General features: G+C 36.2%; 1 protein-coding gene across 9 annotated transcripts in view; it reads right to left on the bottom strand.

Annotated features, from left to right (window-relative positions):
- Dmd (dystrophin) overlaps positions 1-21,730 on the bottom strand; it is a 2,040,854-nt gene that overhangs the window by 703,496 nt on the left and 1,315,628 nt on the right. The gene's annotated exons all lie outside the window — the stretch shown is intronic.

Here is a 21,730-nt window from a genome sequence, read left to right as displayed (position 1 = left end):
TTGACTCAGATGCCCCTCAATAGATGAATGGATTAAGAAAGCATGGTATACATATATATATATATATATATATATATATATATATATATATATGATGGAATTCTATGCTTTCATCGGAAAGCATGACATTGCCCCATTTTTAAGGAAATTTAAAGATTTGGGAAAAAATATATTAAGTGAAGTAAGTGAGACCCAAAGAAATATAGGCTCCATGGTTCCCCTCACTTTTAATAACTAGAATATGTCTATTAATCTACAAGTTAATTCAATGGCTAGTAAAAGACCAATAATTACAATTGGACATGATTAATTAATCAGCACTGTAAGCATCACACAGTGAGAACAAAGGAGAATATTCTTAGGAGAGGATCACAATGGCTCTATAGGTAAGTGCATATGGCCATAAAAATAACGCTTATCAAAATGAACTCCAAGAGATGGAAAAATAGTTTTTTGTATTGTACTGTTTGCAGTTATTTCTTTTTAAAATATTTTTTATTGTAAAGATGCTGTACAGAGGGGCTACAGTTACATGAGTAAGGTAATGAATGCATTTCCTAATGAGTATAGTTACCCCCCTTTGTTTTCCCCCTACCATCCTTTCCCTCCCCATTTTCCCACCTCTTCCCTCCCCCCACCAAGTTGTAAAGTATGTTTTCAACTGAGTGTCTTGCACATCTCATTGTTACAATGGGTCAACCTGTATCCTTGTTTCACCATTTTTTTTATTTCCCTTCCTTTTCTTTCTTTTGTTCCCTTTATTTTTTCCCTGTTGTCACTAGTTTTGATTTCTGTACTCTTTGTCTTGTATATATTTATCTGATTTGGGGAAGAGAAGGGGAAACACAGTCAGTAGGACAAAGGGTGAACCAATGTAACAGTGATGATACTCACTAGACAGTATGTTGGAAATGAACTTTACAATTTGGGGCGGGGGAGCGTAGTAGGGAGCATGGATGAAAATGAGAGAGAGGGTAACACTGTTCAAAAAGAAATGTATTCATTACCTGACCTATGTAATTGTAACCCCTTTATATATCATCTTTACAATAAAATTTAAATTAAAATTTAAAAGCCTGAATTGGTTAAGAAATGAAACTACTTAAAGGGCCATTCAATTAAACTGGTGCTTATTTCCCAAGTCTTAGTACACTCCTAATTTGTTATTAATGAATAATTATCTAGGTTGTCAAGGTTTGAAATCCTGGTATGAAGTAAAGATTTGCAATAGAGGCCTCAAATATAGACTAAAATTATTATCTGGCCCTTTACAGTAAAAGCTGGCTAATCTCTAATGAAGTAAAATGGTTAAGTTTACACTTTATGGTATTGAAAGTCTTCAAGTATTCTTAATAAGTCCATAATATAACCAATATGAAAATGTAACAGTGTAACCAATAAATACATAATTATTGAATTATATGGGTAGGTATTTTTATTATCAAGAATTATGGAAAATGTTCTTTTTGATTCTTTATATAGACCTATAGAGATAGTGAAAAGTTTTATATTTGTACTTGAAATCTAGGATCAGCATGCATTCTCTACAAAGGGGCCAGATATAAAATATTGTAGTCTTTGGGGGTTATATGTTTCCTATAGTACCAATGTACTGTGATAGTTGCTAGAGACATTTGATAAGGAAATTTTACTAATAAAAATAGGAGAAGGAATGAATTTTGCCCTCAGATCATATTTTACTGATCCTGATTCAGCCGATTACAGTGTGCTTGGAAATGATCGGATTAAGAATAGATGAATTCAGGGCTGGGAAGTTGGCTCAGTGGTAAAGCGCTTGCCTTGCATGCTTGAGGCCCTGGGTTCGATTCCTCAGCACCACATAAGCAAAAAGAAAAAAGCCGGAAGTGGCGCTGTGGCTCAAGTGGTAGAGCACTAGCCTTGAGCTGAAGAGCTGAGGGACAGCGCCCAGGCCCAGAGTTCAGGCCCCACGACAGGAACCAAAAAAAAAAAAAAAAAGAATAGATGAATTCAGCCAGGCGCTGGTGGCTCACGCCTGTAATCCTAGCTACTCAGGAGGGTGAGATCTGAAGATCGTCGTTCAAAGCCAGCCTGGGCAGGAAAGTCTGTGAGACTCTAATCTCCAATAAACCACTAGAAAACCGGAAGTGGTGCTGTGGCTCAAGCAGTAGAGTGCTCGCCTTGAGCTGAAGAGCGCAGGGACAGCGCCCAGGCCCAGAGTTCATGCCCCCGTTACCAAAAAAAAAAAAAAAAAAAAAAAAAAAGAACAGATGAATACTATACTAATCCATCAGTTGTGACAAGTCACTCAACCTCTGAATTTCAGTATTTGAGTTGAAAATGAATGATAAAAGATAGAGGTTATTGTGACCAAAATGTTAACAACATCCTTTTCTCCCTCTGCATTGCTCCACCCCCATGAGCATTTTATCTTTGATTAATTCTCAAGCTTTCATCTCCTTGGAAAACTGATAAAGTTGGACTGTGAAATGTGTTTAGCAGCAGCATTTTAATGGCTCTGATTAGTAAATTATACCTTTCTTAGTTGTTCTGTGATATCTGAACTGTAAAGGCCCAACAGACAATCATTGAACACTCACTGGTGCACCAGCAAGTTCAGCAACTCTTGTAACTGACTGCTGATCTATTTCGTGCAACTTAGAAATTAGACCTATATAGGATGACATTGGCTCTTTGGGCACATGAGGCTTCTAGGGAAAGGCTGACCCATTGCCTCTATGAATCTGCTTCCTTTGCACTTGAGATGCCATGTGGGAGTGTGCATGTACTACAAAGTGAGGAGCTTTCAAATGGCTCTGTAAATGCTGCACCAACATCCTCATGTGCTGTCTAATTCCTCGAGAGAGACATATGCCTATGCTGCCTTTCCTGGCAAGCAAGGTTCCTGTTGTAAGTGAATCTAATGCTGAATATGATCAACAACAGGTTTGTTCATTTGTACCTAGGAAAAGAAGACCTTCTGATCGGGAAGTTTTCTAACCATTTTACAATTCTAGTTTTGTTAACCCAAAAATGATAATAATGTCTGCTGTAAAGTTCTGCATTAAAAAGTAAATGTTACTAATTTAAATGATTTATATGAAGTGCATAGCAAGGCATTTGTACTTAGTAAGTTTTCAACAAATTTAGTAGCTAATATTACCTTTCCATACATTAAATCATTTGATCTCGATTTATTATGAAGAGCCTGATCACATACCATATTTTATTGTGCCTAAGTCACCATCGATTAGAATATATGTCACTAAGAAAAAAGTACTGCCAATTAGAGTATGATATACCATCATTTATAAAATGTGTCCCAATTTCAGAGCAGTTAATCTGTGGAAATTATGAATCTTAGAGTTGTATTTATTTCATCCAAAACAGAACTTCTCTAAGTGATTATCCATAACATGTACTGTGTCCATATGGTAATTGAATATAGTTCTTGAAAATATTTATTGGAAATATAACTAATGCTAAACTGTCATCATTTAGCTATTATTAAACATTAGCAGTTTCTTTTTAAACATTAAGCAAAAGGATAGTTTTCATTAAAAGCAAAGACTAATTAAATTCTGACTTCATGATTGACAGATACTTCAAATAAACTTAAAGATGTTTTGTCTTATAAGTGCTATACCAAAATTATAGTCATTATCTAAAATGACTTTAAAAAAATCCTACAAGTTGTAAATTTAAGTTATCAAATCAGTAACTAAAGTTATGTTTTGAAGAAGACAAAAAAAAACGAATTTTTTTTCTCCTGAACTGCCTTTACTTAAACTCATATAAAATATAGAGCAAATACAAAGAATTCTGAAATAGAGGAAAACAATACATGACAGGAGAAATCTCCTTTGATTTTTTTCAATACATAGGTCTTAATTTTGGCTACTAGGTGTTCATCTAGCTTGCCATAGTTCACTGGTATACTTAGAATTCCTATGATTTCTATGTATTTAGGGAAGATAACTTTTTTTTTTCGGTTGTGGGGCTTGGGCCCTGTCCCTCAGCTCTTCAGATCAAGGATAGTGCTCTAGTACTTTAGCCACAGTGCCATTTCTGATTTTCTGGTGGTTTATTGAAGATAAGAGTCTCATGGATTTTGCTGCCTAGGCTGGCTTTGAACCACAATCCTCATATCTCAGCCTCCTAAGTAGCTAAGATTGAACCACAATCCTCATATCTCAGTCTCCTAAGTAGCTAGGATTACAAGTGTGAGCCACTGGCACCCAGCTAAAATAACATTTTTAATTGGTTTTCTGAAAAATCATTAACAGTTTTGAAAAAAGAACTTGTACCCTGTATTTTAGAAGCATTTACTCCAGAATTCTGCTAGAATCTAGAATAACTAAAGAACTAAATAATCAATAAGGAAAAGAGGTAAATAATCCAATAGAAAATTCAACTAAGTATACAGTCAACTTATAGAAGAAAAATTGAGCCTACACCAAATATATGAAAATTTGCTCAACCAGGGATATGCAAATTAAAGTAATAAATTCATGTCATTTCCTACTGTTGGTGCAAAAGCAATATGTAATAAAATTAAAGATGTGACTATTTAACAATTCAACAATTCTACTTGTATCTATTCTCACATGAGTATATGAGGAGACTTACATGTTCTTTCAGCATTTACATTAGTGAGAAATGGAACAAACTAGGCGAGCATTTGTTTAATCTAATAACCAGGTTGCTTGCTTTGTTCTTGTTAAAATTGAGAACATTCTTCTTTATTCTAAAATTGCATCCTTTGTTCTTAGTTTTTTTTTTATTTAACCTAATCACAAGGAAAGTTAATGCCTCCATTCATAACGAACTTGTTAAGGATATAAAAGAAAATAAAATAATAATGTTGTCTCTAATAAATCTGAGTTGTTAAAATGGTGTACCCAGCAGAATGTTCAAATAATATCAGTTTCATTTTAGATGGAGCAGTGTGTATGTATATGTGCATAATTTTGTATTTGTGTTCTCTCTCCAATTATGTAAATCACAAATACTTATTATTATGCTAATATTAGAAGGTATTTTATAATAAAGGTTACCATGAATTATTAATTTGGTGTTTCTTATCACCTATTTTATCAAGTAATATAAAAAATAGGGATGCCTATCTATCCACATGTCATTTTTCTGCACGATATTCAGAAAAGTACCTTTGAAAAATCTTGGCATTTAATATGCACACATGACTTTGTATTTTCATGGACAACCAGTGGAATTTTAGTTGGATACACATATTCTTATGAGTATTCTGTGATACTTTCTGAATGCTTCACTGAATTTTGAATTCAATAATGTTAATCATATTTTAATTATAGCAAGTATCTAATCAGTTATTATTATAAATGTATTTTGAACCATTTTATCAAGGAAAAACTTCTCTCAAAATAGAACAAGTTAAATAGTTATGGCTAGTTTATTAAGTTCTTGTGTTTTCTTAAGATCAGTAGTGGATAATCAATATCAGTTAAAAAATAAAATAAAATGTGTATGTATAAGAGAGAGAGAGAAAGAGAGAGAAATAGACTATGGCATTTCATTCTTTCTTTTTCCTGAAATTCTAGAAATTGAACCTAGGGCCTTGTACATGATACATAAGCACTATATAACTGAACTATATCCAAGCCTTTAAAAGTGTGTGTGTGTGTGTGTGTGTGTGTGTGTGTGTGTGTGTGTGTGTGTGTGTGTGTGTGTGTGTGTGTGTGTGTGTGTGTGTGTTGTATGCTGGTGCTTAAACTCAGGGCCTGGAACTTGTTCTTGTTCCTGAGCTTGCTATCACTCCATCACTTAAGCCACAGGATAACATCCAACTTCTTAGTGCTCAATTGGACATAAGAGCATTACAAAGTTTTCCACCCAACCTGGCTTCAAATCATGATCCTCAGTCCTGAGTAGCTAGGATTATAGGCATGAAACTCTGGATCCTAGCTCCCTTGAGTTTTTGAGACAGTTTCTTTCTGAGTAGCCCTAGTTTTGTATCACCATGCCCTTCTTGTGATTACAATGTTTCTAAGTAGAAAATGCAATGCAATATGTTGAGTTATGTTTCATTGCAAACCCGTGACTTTTACACCAATAAAATGTTTATTCTGTTTTATTTTTATTTTTGGTTGGTTGTGGGGCTTGAACTCTGGTCTTGGGCACTGTCCCTCAGCTCTTCAGCTCAAGGCGAGCTTAAGCCACAGTGCCACTTCCAGTTTTCTAGTGGTTTATGGGAGATAAGAGTTTCATGGACTTTCCTGCTCGGGCTGGCTTTGAACCACAAACCTCAGATCTCAGCCTCCTGAGTAGCTAGGATTATAGGCGTGGGCTGGCTTTGAACCACAAACCTCAGATCTCAGCCTCCTGAGTAGCTAGGATTATAGGCGTGAGCTACCGCCACCCAGTTACAATGTTTATTCTTAAGGTCAATATAGTAAGCATTCATTAAAACTTTTATTTAGAATGTTTTAGAATTCCATTATCTTCAAATTAATTTTCACCTTTCTTTTTTATGCAACTACCAAATTTATTTTTAAATTTTTATTATCTTTAAGTAGTTGTACAAAGAGGTGCCACTTAACAAAGCTGTTTTTGAATTCAGTGTATCGTGATTCGTTTCATTGCCTTCATTTTGGTAAACGTTTTAACTCCAAAATACCATTAGAATTTTTAATTTGGAGTATGTTTTTAAGATGGTAATTGAATACTAAAATAGGTTTACTTAAAATAAGTTTTTAAGTGCTCTTTTTAGTGTTAAAGGACTTATTAGTTAGTGTATATTTCTTCTTTTTAGAAGTTACACAGATTATGATCACAATGCTCCTGCTGTTTTTTTTTTCTACAGAACACATAGTGTTCTACCTGTAAACACCAAATCCACCCCTTCCATCACTCAGCAGATAAAAATATAATGAGTGGCTTTATGTTGCTATAACTTCTTGGCAGACATGCTTACCCATAATGGCACTCATGCTTGCTTTTAGAGGTATCATAATTATGTATTTAGAGTTTTAAATGTTTCTCAGTGTTAACTTCCAGATTTAAGGATCCCTTTAGTAACCAATATAGTTTACTGAGCACAGTGCAGCATTTTGTGACAAAAATACAAGCTCTATCCATAGAGCAGACATTCACCAGATACAAAAAGGGCATCAGTGTGGAGAGCAAAGGATCAGAGTGGAGTATAAGGACCTGAAAAGTGATCATTTAATTCTCCCTCATCTACCAACCCAACTGCTATCTTGGAAAGAGCATGAAGAGAACAAGGGAAGTTGAAAGACTGCTCATTCATTTATTTAAGAGATTCCAACTCTGTAAAGGGACTGGTTTAAAAAGATGTTTCAGAGTGATGAAATTTTCTATAACAGCCCAGTAGCAGGAAGAGTTATGAAGATCTCTGAGTATTAAATGGAGAGCCTACCTTTGTGTGAATATTTGACTCCAAGGAATACCCATACCATATCCTTTTGTCTATTTAATGCAGACATGATTATTTGCCACTTTATTTTTTAATTTTTTTTTGTCAGTCGTGGGGCTTGAACTCTGGGCTTAGGTGCTATTCCTCAGCTCTTCAGCTCAAGGTGAGCGCTCTACCGCTTGAGCCACAGCACCTCCTCTGGTTTTCTAGTGCTTCATTGGAGATAAGAGTCTCATGGACTTTCCTTGCCCGGGCTGGCTTTGAACCGTGATCCTCAGATCTCAGCCTCCTCAGTAGCTAGGATTACAGGCATAAGCCACCTGCACCTGGTTTATTTGCCACTTTAAAGTTCACAGCATTGTTTATAAAACTGTGGCTCCTCAGACCAGCAATATCAGTATCAGTAGAGAACTACATTTTAGAAGCTACTTAGCTTTTCCCATACACATAAAAATTTGAGAAACACTGCTGTAGATAGCATATAAGAGACTGGAGAATGGATATATATTAACCTCAAATTTCAATTCATTTCCATGCTTGGGACATAATATCTACCTTTTCTATGATACAATTTTATGAATAAACATCTTCCTGGATACAGCCTTATGAGACAATCAAGAAAAAGGTGGCTGGATTAGAAAAATATGATTTAAAAATTGTACTGTTTTGAAAATTGCAAACTGCAAGTACACAGCATTTTAAAATGTATATAAAATCCCAGACTGCTATTTTCTTCCAATACTTAGTGCCACCCAGGGTGATACTTGCAAGCTCAAAACCTTCCTCATTTAACTTCCATTGTTTCTACCCTGTATTCTGTCTGCCAATCAAAGCTACTCCTTGGGCAATATGGCTGATAAGCCAGGTGGTGCATTCATCCACTTAAAGAGAAGTTGTTTGAACTTGGAAATGTTCCCATCTTTCTCTTCTACACATCTTCAGAAAAGGATGGTATCCATGTGCAGAGCAGTTTTCTGTAGTGTACATTTAAAAATAATGATAACATTGCTTCTGATGCTCTCACATAACTTCCTCTAAAGTGTCATTATCTACACTTACTTTTATGGAGCAGTAGAAGATTGCTAAGTAAAAAAAATAAAATTCTAGTATGCAATAAAAGTATGATGTTAAGAAAGCACGATTATTTCAAAAGAATAAGCCAAAGCCCAGGAAATGGGTACTTGAAAGAGGGAAGGGGAAGGCCAAGGGGAAAGAGGTAGAAGAATGAAAGGGGATGGGGGGGGGAATGTAGACAAGAATTCATTTATACTACAGAATTGAGAAACATAAGGCAAAGGGTGGTTGGAAGTGGGGGGTGTGAAGATGTTGAAGTGGTAAAACAGATGTGCATTACACATAAAACTGCTTTGTTCAATGGCAAAAAAATCAATACATAATCTAAAATTGGATAAGCAAGGAAAAGGGTGGGTTGGGGGGAGGGTGGGTGAGAATGCTGAAAGTGGTGACAGTGATCAAGATGCACTGTCTTCATAAACTGCTTTGGTGAATGGTAACTCCTTTGTACAACTGTTTAAGGATAATAAAAAATATTCAAAAGATAGAGCATCCAAAGTAGATGACAAGTGACAAATGATTCCCCAGGGTACATCTGGGTTGAGAGAATGATCTATAGGTCTGCTTTGAGAGAAAATGGCAAAATATCAGTGATGGAAAATGAAGCATGGACCTTTTAATTCCTATTGTGTGTTTCTTCGGTATTAAGAAGAATAATATTCTGACTGAAAAGGACAGAATAAATAATAATGAACAGGAACTAGTGGCCAAGGTGGGTAAAAAGAGTAAAGAGCCCCAGCTGTTCAGAATTAACTCTCTTGATCTAGATAAATTGCATCTCAGGATACTAATAAAACTGGAAAGCCAAATGGCATACCAATATGAGTATTCCTGAAGCCTTGCAAAGGAAGGATTTGATTTTCATGAAGGAAAAAATAAGATACGGGAATGAAACTCTAACCTTCCAAAGAGTTATCTCAGAGTTGGCTAGAAAATGAAATGCTGGTAGATGCTACAAGCTTTCTTTAGTTAATGAAATTTCAAAGGATGGTAGTCAGTTGACACAGGGCCTTTAGATAAAAAATGAACTCTGGTCTAGTTATTACATACTGCTAAATAGATAAGGAAAAACACAAATATTTGCATGCTAGTTCCAAAATATCAAAACCTACAATTATTCTGTAATTTGTCTTCACATTGAACTTTTGTCTAGGATTGTTTTCTAGAAAAGAAATGAACACAACATTTCTATGTTGTTCAAAGGTTAGTTTTGATATTTTCAGGTTATGACCTTAAAGTCACCATCTATTTTTCATAGGAAACATTCATTAAAAGCTTTATTGTACAAACCCATGTTTTTACTTGAAGCCCTAAACTGTATTTGTCTCAGCAAGAGAGAGACCAATAACTCAATGGAGAAAATAGGTATAGAATATAGTTAACAGTGCATAGAAAAAGAAATTAAAATGATTCTGAAACACTAGAAAAACATCCACGCACCAAAGAAGAATGCAAATTATAACGACAGTGGGATATCATTTTTCATTGCTTAGAAGACTAAAAAAAATTAAAAGTGGGCAAAGGTGCAAGATAAGAAAAACCAAACCTTTCATAGTACAGATTTGAAGGCCTTCATGAACAACAAGTTGGCCACATTACTAAAATAACAATTGTTATCAGACCAACTATTTTATTTCCAGAAACTTGACTTACAGTGTGAAATAATATATGTACAAAATTACACAGTCATGTTGTAATAATAGCAAAAATAAGCAAATGAAATGTTCATTAATTAGAGTTTAAGTGAATTAGGTACAACTTTAGGATAGAAAATTATGCAAGTGTAAGAAAGAAAACACAAGTATAAATATGGAAAATATTTGTCAGTAAACATCTTTAAGTGGAAATATTCACCATATAGCTACTTTCTCTTAGACAGGAGAAAGAAGGAATCACACATACACACACATACATTTACACATATTTTATCTTTGCACTACCTAGTAAATTCAAGATTGTAGTTTATTGAGCCAGAAGCTGAGTTGGTGAGACAAAGTGATAAAAGGCAAAATTGGTGTCCAGAAACCCTTTTGAATTTTGTATCAGAAGAAAGCATTATGTATTTAATCAATAAATGAAATCACTTATACTTTTAATTTCTGTTATAAAGGGACAAATGTATGACCAACTTTGCAATCATTACTTGGAGACAATCAGCATCACTAATTTTATTTTTTCCTTCCACTTCTTGCCACTACACCTCCTTTTTTTCTGGTTGCATCTTCTCTCTGGAACCTTTTACTTTGCTACATGCATATTTCACTCAGTCATTTCCTGTTAGTCTTTCAAGCATTCTGCTCAGGTGCCATATTCCCTGGAATGCTCTCCCTGAGACAAAAGATTTGCAAACTTTAGCAAGTGAAAAGCTGTTCTGGAGGGCTCCTTAAAATATGCATTCTTGCCAGGGAAGAAATGATTCTTGTCTCCAATAAATTACTGGGAAAAATCCAGAAGTGGCACTATGGCTCAACTGATAGCGCTCTAGCCTTGAGCAAAACAAACTCAGAGACAAATGCCCAGGCCCAGAGTTTAAGCTGCAAACAACAGCAACAACAAAACATGTTTTCTTGGGCTTCACCTCCATTGATTATGACTGAGGATGTTTATGAAGAGACCCAAGTATTTGAATCTCTTAACAACCAACTTCTAAGATGATACATAATTACAATTTTCTTTCCTGTTTTGGGTGAATGTAGTCCTCAATGAAAGGACACCTCTCTGACTTATTCCAGTGATCATTGTATCTAAGACATCAGTCACGCTTTTATTTAAAAGCACAACTCAAAATATTTGTGGCTAAAACACTTTTCTAATCAAGGAATCATCAAACCCTCACAGTCCATCTTAAGAAATGCATTACCAATATACATTCACTGAGTAATAACCCTTGATTAAATGCTGAACATATACTTAGGTAATTTGGTTATTGCTAGGTATATTTATTAATAGTAACTGCAAATACAACTCAGTTTAAAATATTTTCAGATAAAGTTATGTAAAGCCTGTGTGTGACAGGAAAATATCTTTAAAAATTGAATTAAATCCACATAAATGCATTTGCCACACAAAAATATGATAGAGTAGTTAATAAAGAACTTTGTAACATAAATATATATTACACTAGGCTACAATTCTTTGTGGGAAGTAGAACAAAAATATGATTTAGAGAAGAAAAAGAAAATACAAAAAAAGAAAATACAAAACCTCCATTTATTAAAAATAAGCTTGGTCACATGTTTTAAGTGGATAATGATGTTGTAAGGTTAGAAAACAAAGAAGTCACATTTTGAGAGGTCAAATCTTAACACTTAACACTGTTAGGAAACTGAGCCATGAAGGCCAGAGAGGAAAGAAGGAACAAAATCAATACCAACCAATTTAGCTCTGATGGAAAGCTGAATTGGGATGCCATGGTGACCGGAAAAGAGCCAGGAGACAGGAGACAGGACACCAACATAGAGACACGTGGCATTGGATAATGGCACCTGAACTGGTCAGGGCCTAAATAGGGTCAGTTCAGAGGTCAAGGTCACAGAAAACTTGAGTTCTAGGCATTGGACTGACAGGTTAAGTAACTTATAAGCCATATCCCCATCTGCTTCCAGGGATATAGGCAGCCCATCACCTGGGAAGTAGGGGCTTCACCTTTCCCCACTATGAAGACAAGATGTCAGAACCTAGCATCTACCATGTGACCAAGATGGCACTGGCCAGACCCGATCTCCCTACTTCAGTGTATATATGTATGCAACATGCTGGGAAAGGGTAGCTCACTTGTAATCCTAGCTACTCAGAAAGCTGAGATCTAAGAATCAGTTTGAACCCAGCCTTGGCAGGAAAGTTCAAAACTTCATGGTGAGGCTCTTATCTCCAAAAAACACTCCCCAAAGCTGGAATTGGAGCTGTGGCACAAGTGGTAAGCACTAGCCTTGTGTAAAAATGCCTAAGGACAGCACCCAGGCCCTGAATTCAAGCCCCAGGACAGGAACACACACAAAAAAGGATATAATAGCTGGGTGCTGGTGGCTCATACCTGCAATCCTAGCTACTCAGGAGTGAGATCTGAGGATCCCGATTCAAAGCCAGGGTGGGCAAAAAAGTCCGTGAGATTCTTATTTCCAATTAACCACCAGAAAACCAGAAGTGGACCTGTGGTTCAAGTGGTAGAGGGCTGGCCTTGAGCTGAAGAGTTCAGGGACAGTGCCCAGACCCAGAGTTCAAGCCCCATGAATGACAGAAAAAAAAAAGATGTAATATATTTTGTTATATATGGGAAAATGATTGCTATAGCTAAATTAATATATCCATCTGTCCTATTGGTTTGCTTTTAATTCGAGTTTGTGAAGTTTTTTTTTTAAAGATGCTGTGCCTTACCAGAATAGTTTCTGATGTTTTACTTTTGATTTTCCCATGTCCTTAATTCTTTAAGAAAATGGTCTTTTCCATTTTTAAAAATAACTTAGTTGTTTTATTTTATTTCTTACAGTCATGTTGCTTCCTGGAATTATCCTCGAAATCTTTGTCACTTGGTTAAAATAATTAGCCATGAATTATTGCACAGTGACCCATGATCCTTTAGCCAACTGTTCAAACTACTTATTTTTTTTATAACCTATGGTATTTTGCTTTGTTCACATCAAATTCTAAGTGAAATCTTTCTATACTGACTTAAAATCTCCAAAGTTTTTTTTCCTCCACCTTATATAAAAATAATTTAAAAGAATTAAATTTATCTGCTATGTTGATTTCCATGAACACATGGCCAACATTTTGGTTTAAATGTACCCTGAAACTCATGTTTAGGAAACTTAATCCCCAAGGCAATAATGTTGAGAGAAAGGAGCTTTAACATTTGATTAGGTCTGTAGAATTCTTCCATCTTGAATGAATTAATGTCATTTTCATAGGAGTAGGTTACTTTTCTTGAGAGTGGGCTTTTTATAAAAGCACGCTTCACCATGTGATGCCTTCCATCTACAAGAAGGTCCTTGTTAAATGTCAGTGACAACCTCTTCTAGAAACATGAGGCAAATAAATGGATGTTCTTTGTAAATTAGTCTCAGGTCTTATTTCTTAACCACTGAAAATAGGTGAAGATGGTCAAATTTGTATATAATATTTCTCTAAATAGAATGGGCCACTTAAATTTTGTATTCCTCTAAACTTGAGATTATTATTTTCATGCCAACATAATCATTTGCATTGGTTCAATAAATATCTGTCTTCTTTGTAACAGTATAATTTAAAATGTGTTAAATAATCAAAGCTTTGTGTGGATTCTCTTTGGGGTTATATGCGTGGAATCAGATGTGAGTACATAACTTTAAGCAACTATAATTGACTTTATGGAGCCGGTGCTTACTAAGTCTTCTTGTAAAGCTGGCCTGATACTTTGTTTACAGAAATTTTAGTCTTCATTAAAGAAATAAAATTTCTCTTTGACAGACCAGGGACCTTAGAATATTTAGGAGACAAAGAGAGTGAAATACTTTGCTCTAATTTATAGGTATAACGGGTGAAGACTCATGGCAAGTGTTTTACTTTATTGAGAGAATTTAAAAATCTTTTTTTTTTTTTGGTCCGGTTGTGGGGCCTGAACTCTGGGCCTGAGTACTGTCCCTCAGCTCTTCAGCTCAAGGCCAGTGCTCTACCACTTGAGCCACAGCGCCACTTCCGGCTTTTTTCTTTTTGCTTATGTGGTGCTGAGGAATCGAACCCAGGGCCTCAGGCATGCAAGGCAAACGCTCTACCACTGAGCCAACTTCCCAGCCCCAAGAATTTAAAAATCTTTGAGGGCTGGGAATGTGGCTTAGTGGTAGAGTGCTTGCCTAGCTTGCATGAAGCCCTGGGTTTGATTCCACAGTACCGCAAAAATAGAAAAAGCCAGAAGTGGTGCTCTGGCTCAAGTAGTAGAGTGCTAACCCTGAGCAAAAGAAGCTTAGGGACAGTGACCAGATGCTGAGTTCAAACCCCAGGACTGGCAAAAAAAAAAAAAAAGCCAAAAACAAAACCAAAAAACTTTGACACTCTGCTTTAAAAACGGACAAGGGTCTCATATCTAAAATATACTTGGAACTCAAAAAATTAAACCACCCAACAACAAATCCTCAAAGAAACAACTGCCCAATAAATAAGTGGGCGAAAGACTTAAAGAGAAGCTTCTCTGAAGAAGAAAGAAGGATGGCCAATAGACACATGAAGAAATGTTCAACATCCCTAGCCATAAAAGAAATGCAAATCAAAACAACATTGAGATATCACCTCACTCCAGTTAGAACAGCAAAAATCAAGAACTCTAACAACAACAGATGCTGGAGGGGATGTGGACAGAAAGGAACCTTACTTCATTGTTGGTGGGAATGTAAACTTGTTCAACCACTTTGGAAAGCAGTATGGAGGTTCCTCAAAAGACTTCACATAGATCTCCCCTATGATCCAGCAATCCCACTTTTGGGCATTTACCCAAATGTTTACAAACAAGACCACACTAAAGCTACCAGCACAACTATGTTTATTGCAGCATTATTTACCATAGCTAAGATATGGAACCAACCCAGATGCCCCTCAGTAGATGAATGGATCAAGAAAATGTGGTATATATACACAATGGAATTCTATGCCTCCATCAGAAAGAATGACATTTCCCCATTTGTTAGGAAATGGAAAGGCTTGGAAAAAATTATATTAAGTGAAGTAAGCCAGGCCCAAAGAAGCATAGGTCCCATGGTTTCCCTTATTTGCAATATCTAGTATAGGTATGAGTCAAGCAGAAAAGGTCAGATAATGTGATGTTAGGAAAATGAACCCTTAAATATGTATTTTAATGTTTTCGTTTCTTTCATGCATATGTTTCTAACGCATTTATAAGATTATTTCTTTGTTGCTTTGTATGTCCCTCCCCCACAGTGTAACCCCCGCCTTCACTATATTTGATGTCAGTATAACATGTGGAGGAGATGGGGGCAAACAAGTCGTTTAAGGATTCAGGTGGACCTGTTGCAACAATGAGAAGTACAAAATGTCATGTCAAAATCAGCTTTACAATGTCGGTGGGGGGGGAGGGGGGTATAATTAGGTGGGGGGAGGGGGGAGGCTGGGAAGGGAGGTGAAGGGTAAACAAAGGAGGAGGCTGCAATGCTTGGTAAGAAATGTATGCATTATCCTGCCCATGTAATTGTAGCCCCTCTGTACAGTATGTTCTCAAATAAAATAAAATAATATTAAAAAAAAATAAAACTATTTTAATGAGATATGATTGACAAAAAAATTGTATATATGTAATGTATATATGTAATGATGAGTTTGGAGGTAAGAATATATCCTTATTATAATCTATGAAGTAAACCTATTCATTACCTCTCAAAGTATCTTCCAACCTTAGCTCCTCCTCCTCCTCCTCCTCCTCCTTCTACTGCTGCTGCTGCTGCTACTACTACTACTACTACCATTGATAATACTATTACTACTTTTTGTGGTAAGAACAGTTAGTATAATATCTGTCCTGCATACTGGATACAATAGAGTATTGTTATATATAGGTGAATTCATTATGAAATTGTCTAGCAGAACAAACATAAAAAGGCCTATGTGGTCAATTACCATTCTTTTTTTGTTTGTTTGTTTGTTTGTTTGTTTTTGGGTCCGGTCATGGGCCTGAACTCTGGGCCTGAGCGCTGTCCCTCAGCTCTTCAGCTCAAGGCTAGCACTCTACCACTTGAGCCACAGCGCCACTTCCGGCTTTTTTCTTTTTGCTTATGTGGTACTGAGGAATCGAACCCAGGGCCTCAGGCATGCAAGGCAAACGCTCTACCACTGAGCCACTTTCCCAGCCCCTCAATTACCATTCTTGCTCCATCTATATAAATAAAGAGAACAGCCTTATTTAATAATCAAAAGCATTCTTACTTTATCATTGATTGAAAGGAGAGATGATAGAGATAAATTTGTCTGAATGAAAAATCTATAGCACACTCTGGTGGATTATCAGAGACTAGTCCTATTCATTTTCCTTGAATGAATTCTGCATTTCCTCGAAAATCTGAATGGCTTTGCTACTAAGAGCAAAGTGGACTGCATTCTGCTGTCCTAAGTATTTTGTTGGTTTTTAACATTAAAAAAAAATCTTCTAATTTCCTTAGTATCTGACTGCAACTCTCTAAACAAATATTTCCAACTTTTCTCCCACCCTCTTGACTTGTCATTGAGAACCAAAGCCTAGTTAACTTAGATTCTTAGATTGTACAGCTGCAACACTAAGGTTGGTTGACTTGATGTAAACTGCAAAGAACTCATTCCTGTAGCAAATTATATATGGATTACTTTTGTTCCTGTAGCTACTGCTACTTAGGCAACTCAGGTAGTTCATCAAATGCCCACGTTTTCCATGCTTTTCTCTAGGAAACAACCATGGCTACGGATGATCTTACTGAAAAAGCCTTTCCAATGCCTTTGCCACTGAAAACATAAACTGAAAACTGAAAACTAAGAAGTCTATCAGATTGTTCATACTATCTTCACTGAGCCACCTACAGACACTTCCAACCATTCTAGGAATCTTCTTGACTAGCTGTCCACTGGACTCAGAATCTTGACTGCTTTCACCATCCAGCAACTTTCATCTACTTCCAGGTCTCAGGAATGATTATAATGCTAGTAAATTAAGCAACATGAACCAGCTTTACTACCTTATTAACTGGGAACTGATAAAGATGACCTCAATTCCTAACTATTCTTAACTCTTGTGTGAATAAACTTGAGATAAGTTTCTCAAGACAGGTCTGACCTCCATTTTCTTAGAGCATTGATTGAAATAACTCTTTCATTATACAGGCTTTCTCTGTCTCTTTGAAGATAGGTCTCCAAACTTCTTGTTTATAACCCCGGAGTGTATTTTTCTCAGGACCCTGACACCAATCTTTTGAAATATAATCATCAAAGAACTTTGTTAGGACAGGCATGATAATGTATGTGTGGTATTCCAGCTACTCTATGAGATAGGAGGATTGCAGTTCAAGACCAGTACCTCCCAAGTTACCTGGAAACTATCTGAAAAACAAGTGAAAGAAACAGAATTGTGGGGGGAGGTTGTCAAGAGATTGAGTGCTGACCTAGCTAGCTGGAGGCCCTGGGTACAATCTCTAATACCACACATATACAAAAAGAAAGTTAGTGGTCCTATCTTCCAGTGTCTGTGGGAGGGTATGAATCTAGCTTTAAAACAACAACAACAACAACAACAACAAAAGAGCAATCAGCAACACAGATGGCTTCATTACCTTGACCAGCCTCCCCACTACAACCTTTAGCACTTTCCTACTAATTCACCCAGGATTTATAAGCTCTCCACTCATTCATTTAAGCAAAATTGAGTTCAGTCTTTCCTATTGCAAAAGTTTTACATAAAGTGCTTCTTGCTTGTTAAATTTTCCAATGAAATTTTTCTTTGAAAACAGACTCTGCAAAGTGAGCATGTGTTTTTGGTATCCATTTACTTTAATAGTCATTAACATTTTGTCATTTATGGATTCAACATAATAAGGATGAGCCAAAATGTTTCTTTACACACCAGACAAGTGAAGTCGTTCTTAAGGTGGGGTTAAACTCTCCCTATCATCAATATGAAAATATTTCAGTTAGTAAACCTTCAGGTAAAATTATACATTCCCTCCAACTCATAATTCAATTAAGTTTGGAAAGCAGTGGTTAGGTAGTTTTAAGTTAGATAAACTATCTCTAGCTCATTATTGAAAGCTTTCATTAAAGATTAAAAATGTAAGACTCTTTATACAAATTCTACACTGGTCTCAGCATCTTAGCATTCAATTATCATTTGTGAAATCTGAAATCAACATATTTTATGTCTAAATTGAGAGTACATTTGAAAATCAAAATTCAAAGGCATGCCTTCTTGTGGGCTGACTGATGGGAAAGGGCTGTGATTATGCCTCATTTTCACCCTCTACATCACGATCTCATTGATTATGTTTCTCAGCTTGCTAAGGGTTCTGTGAGGTGATTTTCAAGATGAATATTGCTATTCGCAGGATTTCCTGAATAGGAATATTTTGGGAGTAAATTGCACAACCAAGCGATGTGCAGTCAATTTTCACTCCAGCATAAACAATGTATTAGAACAGAGCCCTTAAGGCTTTTTTATTTGGGTTTCATTACACAGCTAGCTGCATTTCATCAATAAGCACGAAGTGCCAAGTAGACAAAACTGAGGCTTACAGAAGGTATTACACACACACACACACACACACACACACACACACACACACACACACACACACACACACACACACACACACACACACACACACACACATGTTTTTTTCCTAACAGGTGCTCAGAATTTGACTAGAGAAAACAAATGATCTGAATGGCAGGGTCCTAGGCCCTTCACTTCAGAGGTAGCTATGACCATTATAGTCAGACAAAGTTTTTTTTTTTTTTTAATAGGAAATGGAGACAGGAGTCTAGCTACATGTACACTGACTTTCTTTGCATAAACTCATTCCTAAGTGTTTTTAAAATCTTTGAAAGGCAGTTGATTTCTCTGTTGAAAATGACCATGTCCAAACAGGAAACTGATGACTCATGCTTGTAATCCTACCTACTCAGGAGGCTGAGATCTGAGGATCAAGGTTCAAAGCCAACCCAGTCAGGAAAGTTCATGAGACTCTTATCTCCAATTAACCACCAAAATAAATCAGGAAGTAGAGCTGTGGCTCAAATGGCAGAGTGCTATCCCTTAGCAAAAAAAACTTAGGGACAGTACCTAGGCCTGAGTTCAAGCCCCAGGATAGGCACAAAAAGTGGGCATCTCCTCAAAGCTGTTTGAAAGCTTTGTCTTTTGGTAAAGTTCAGCAGCGAAAAAAACAATTATCATTCTTCATTATTTGAAAAGAGAAAAGTTTAATTTCTTTAAGCACAGGGGTACAACAGACTATAAAGACTGAAATCCATACTTTAAAGCAGAAGAACTCAGTATAAACTTCGTAGATCACTTATTAGATGGGGAGTAAAGATAGAAAATAGACAAAGAGAGATAAAAAATTAGTCCTAGTTAGTCACAGGGGATACCATTTCCAGATTGCAAGTTAGAGAGTTGAGACTGATTAGAAGAATCTCTTAAGTTATTATATAGATGCATGCATGTGGTGTTTCCTTTTCCTTTTGTTTTGTTTTTGACTGAGGTATAGCCACAACCAGAAGATAAAAGCTAGAGGAACATTTTAGAAATTTGTACTCCATAGATAGAGCTCAGAATATGCACAAAGAAATGAAGCCAAGGACTTTACTACAGAAACGACCACCTTTCTCTTGAAAGGGAAGAAAATATCCTGACACTGACGCAATTCACAGCAGAGATAGCAGTGACTTGGAGCTTTGATAAAGGAAACTCATTAGCAGAGCTAAGAGTAGTTTTTATTCCAGATTGTGGGTATTTATCTGTTAAAAACCTATGGGCTGTTGGGCTATGGACAAAGAAAAGACTAATATGAGTTTTCAGTATTTAATAACCATTCTGGGGGGGGGTGTGGACACAGATTAAGACAAAGTTATTTTGATTGAATCAACAAGATCTGTTTATATTTGAGATAGTGTCTCTATGTATTAGAGGTTGGTTTTGAACTCTCAAACATGCTTCCTCAGCCTCCCCAAGTGCTGGGATTACAGTTGTGCACCAACATGCTTGACAAATCAGTATGTTTGTATCAGGAGATTTTGTTGTCCTTTTGCCTAAATATAGTTTACTATCAAGAAAATGTGGTATATATACACAATGGAATTCTATGCCTCCATCAGAAAGAATGACATTGCCCCATTTGTTAGGAAATGGAAAGACTTGGAAAAAATTCTATTAAGTGAAGTAAGCCAGGCCCAAAGAAACATAGGTCCCATGGTTTCCCTTGTTTGCAATGACTAGTACATGTCTAGGACAAGCAGAGAAGGTCAAAAGCTATGTACATATGACCACATGAGATAATGTTACGCAAAATGTACCCAAGACAGGGGCACAAGTGTTTTTTATTTCTTTCTTGCTAGTGTTTTTAATGTACTTATAATCCACTATGTGATTCTTTTGTTTCTTTTCTATGTTCTTCTCCCACGGTATAACCACTGTTTTCACTGGATTTGATGCCGGTGTTCTGCATCTTGTATATACATTTTTGTAATTTGGGGAGGGGAAGGGATATAGTGGAATGCTTAAATGGTGATGCAGATTGACCCATTGTGATGACAAGATGTACAAGGCACTATGTTGAAAATGAACTTTACAATGTTGGGGTGGGAGGTGGGGCAGGAGGAGTTGGGGAGGTAGGGAGGGAAGGGATGGTAGGGGAAAACAAAGGAGGAGGTAACAATGCTTGCTACGAAATGTATTCATTACCTTACTCATGTAGCTGTAACCCCTCTGTACAATATTTTTTAATAAAAATATAGTAAAAATTAAAAAATATACTCCACTAACAAAACTAGGTAATATTGAATATATTTCATTATTGTACTAAAAATACATTATAACCAAAGATTATATGTAAAAGTTGATAAATAGGCTTTTGAAACTGTGATTTCCAACAAGTTATTTCCGCTTGGGAGGAAAGAATTCATGTCATATTCTCTTTGAAATATTTTGCTTTAGGATTACAGTGGATTCAAGATAAGTGAGAATCTGGCTGAAGTTATTGTAGGTTGGTCCAAATAATTGTACTTCCTTGTTAGGATTACTTGTGTAATGACAATGGAATTATTTATTGAGTACTATCTATTGAGTATTGATGAGACTTAGCAGAACTGAATAGGTGCTAGTCATTTATCTCTGAGGATATGTATTACATACTACCTAAGTGGGAAAACAGGAGATATCCAAGAATGAGTGTATTCTTGGATTGATTAAGTGCTTTGCATTCATCCAGTCTTGTATTTTGTGATTTTATGGGCTTCAGGTACAGGGTGACTGGACAATCATAAACTAGACCTTCATGTCAGGATCTCCACTGTACCACTAATGTGCAGGCAGTGTTGTTGCCTATGGTATATATTTTCTTAATGATTACTCAGTTTGTTACCCAGAAAACTGAGTATCAGAGTGAATCCAAGACCATGACACTGAACAGGCTGAGTTTTGTACAAGTGCAATAATGTTCATCTTTGACTTTGACAGTGCCATCTGTTCTTGGGAATAAGATACCAGAATGATAGAAATAGACATCAGGGAGAAGTGTCCTTTGCAAACAGAACTCATGTTATCTGCAG

Source organism: Dipodomys merriami, unplaced genomic scaffold (genome assembly GCF_024711535.1).
Source record: "Dipodomys merriami isolate MVZ:Mamm:240054 unplaced genomic scaffold, mDipMer1.0.p SCAF_3, whole genome shotgun sequence".
Lineage (NCBI taxonomy): Eukaryota > Metazoa > Chordata > Mammalia > Rodentia > Heteromyidae > Dipodomys > Dipodomys merriami.
The sequence above is the reverse complement of the archived record's forward strand: the minus strand, read 5'-3'. Positions and strand labels throughout refer to the sequence as shown.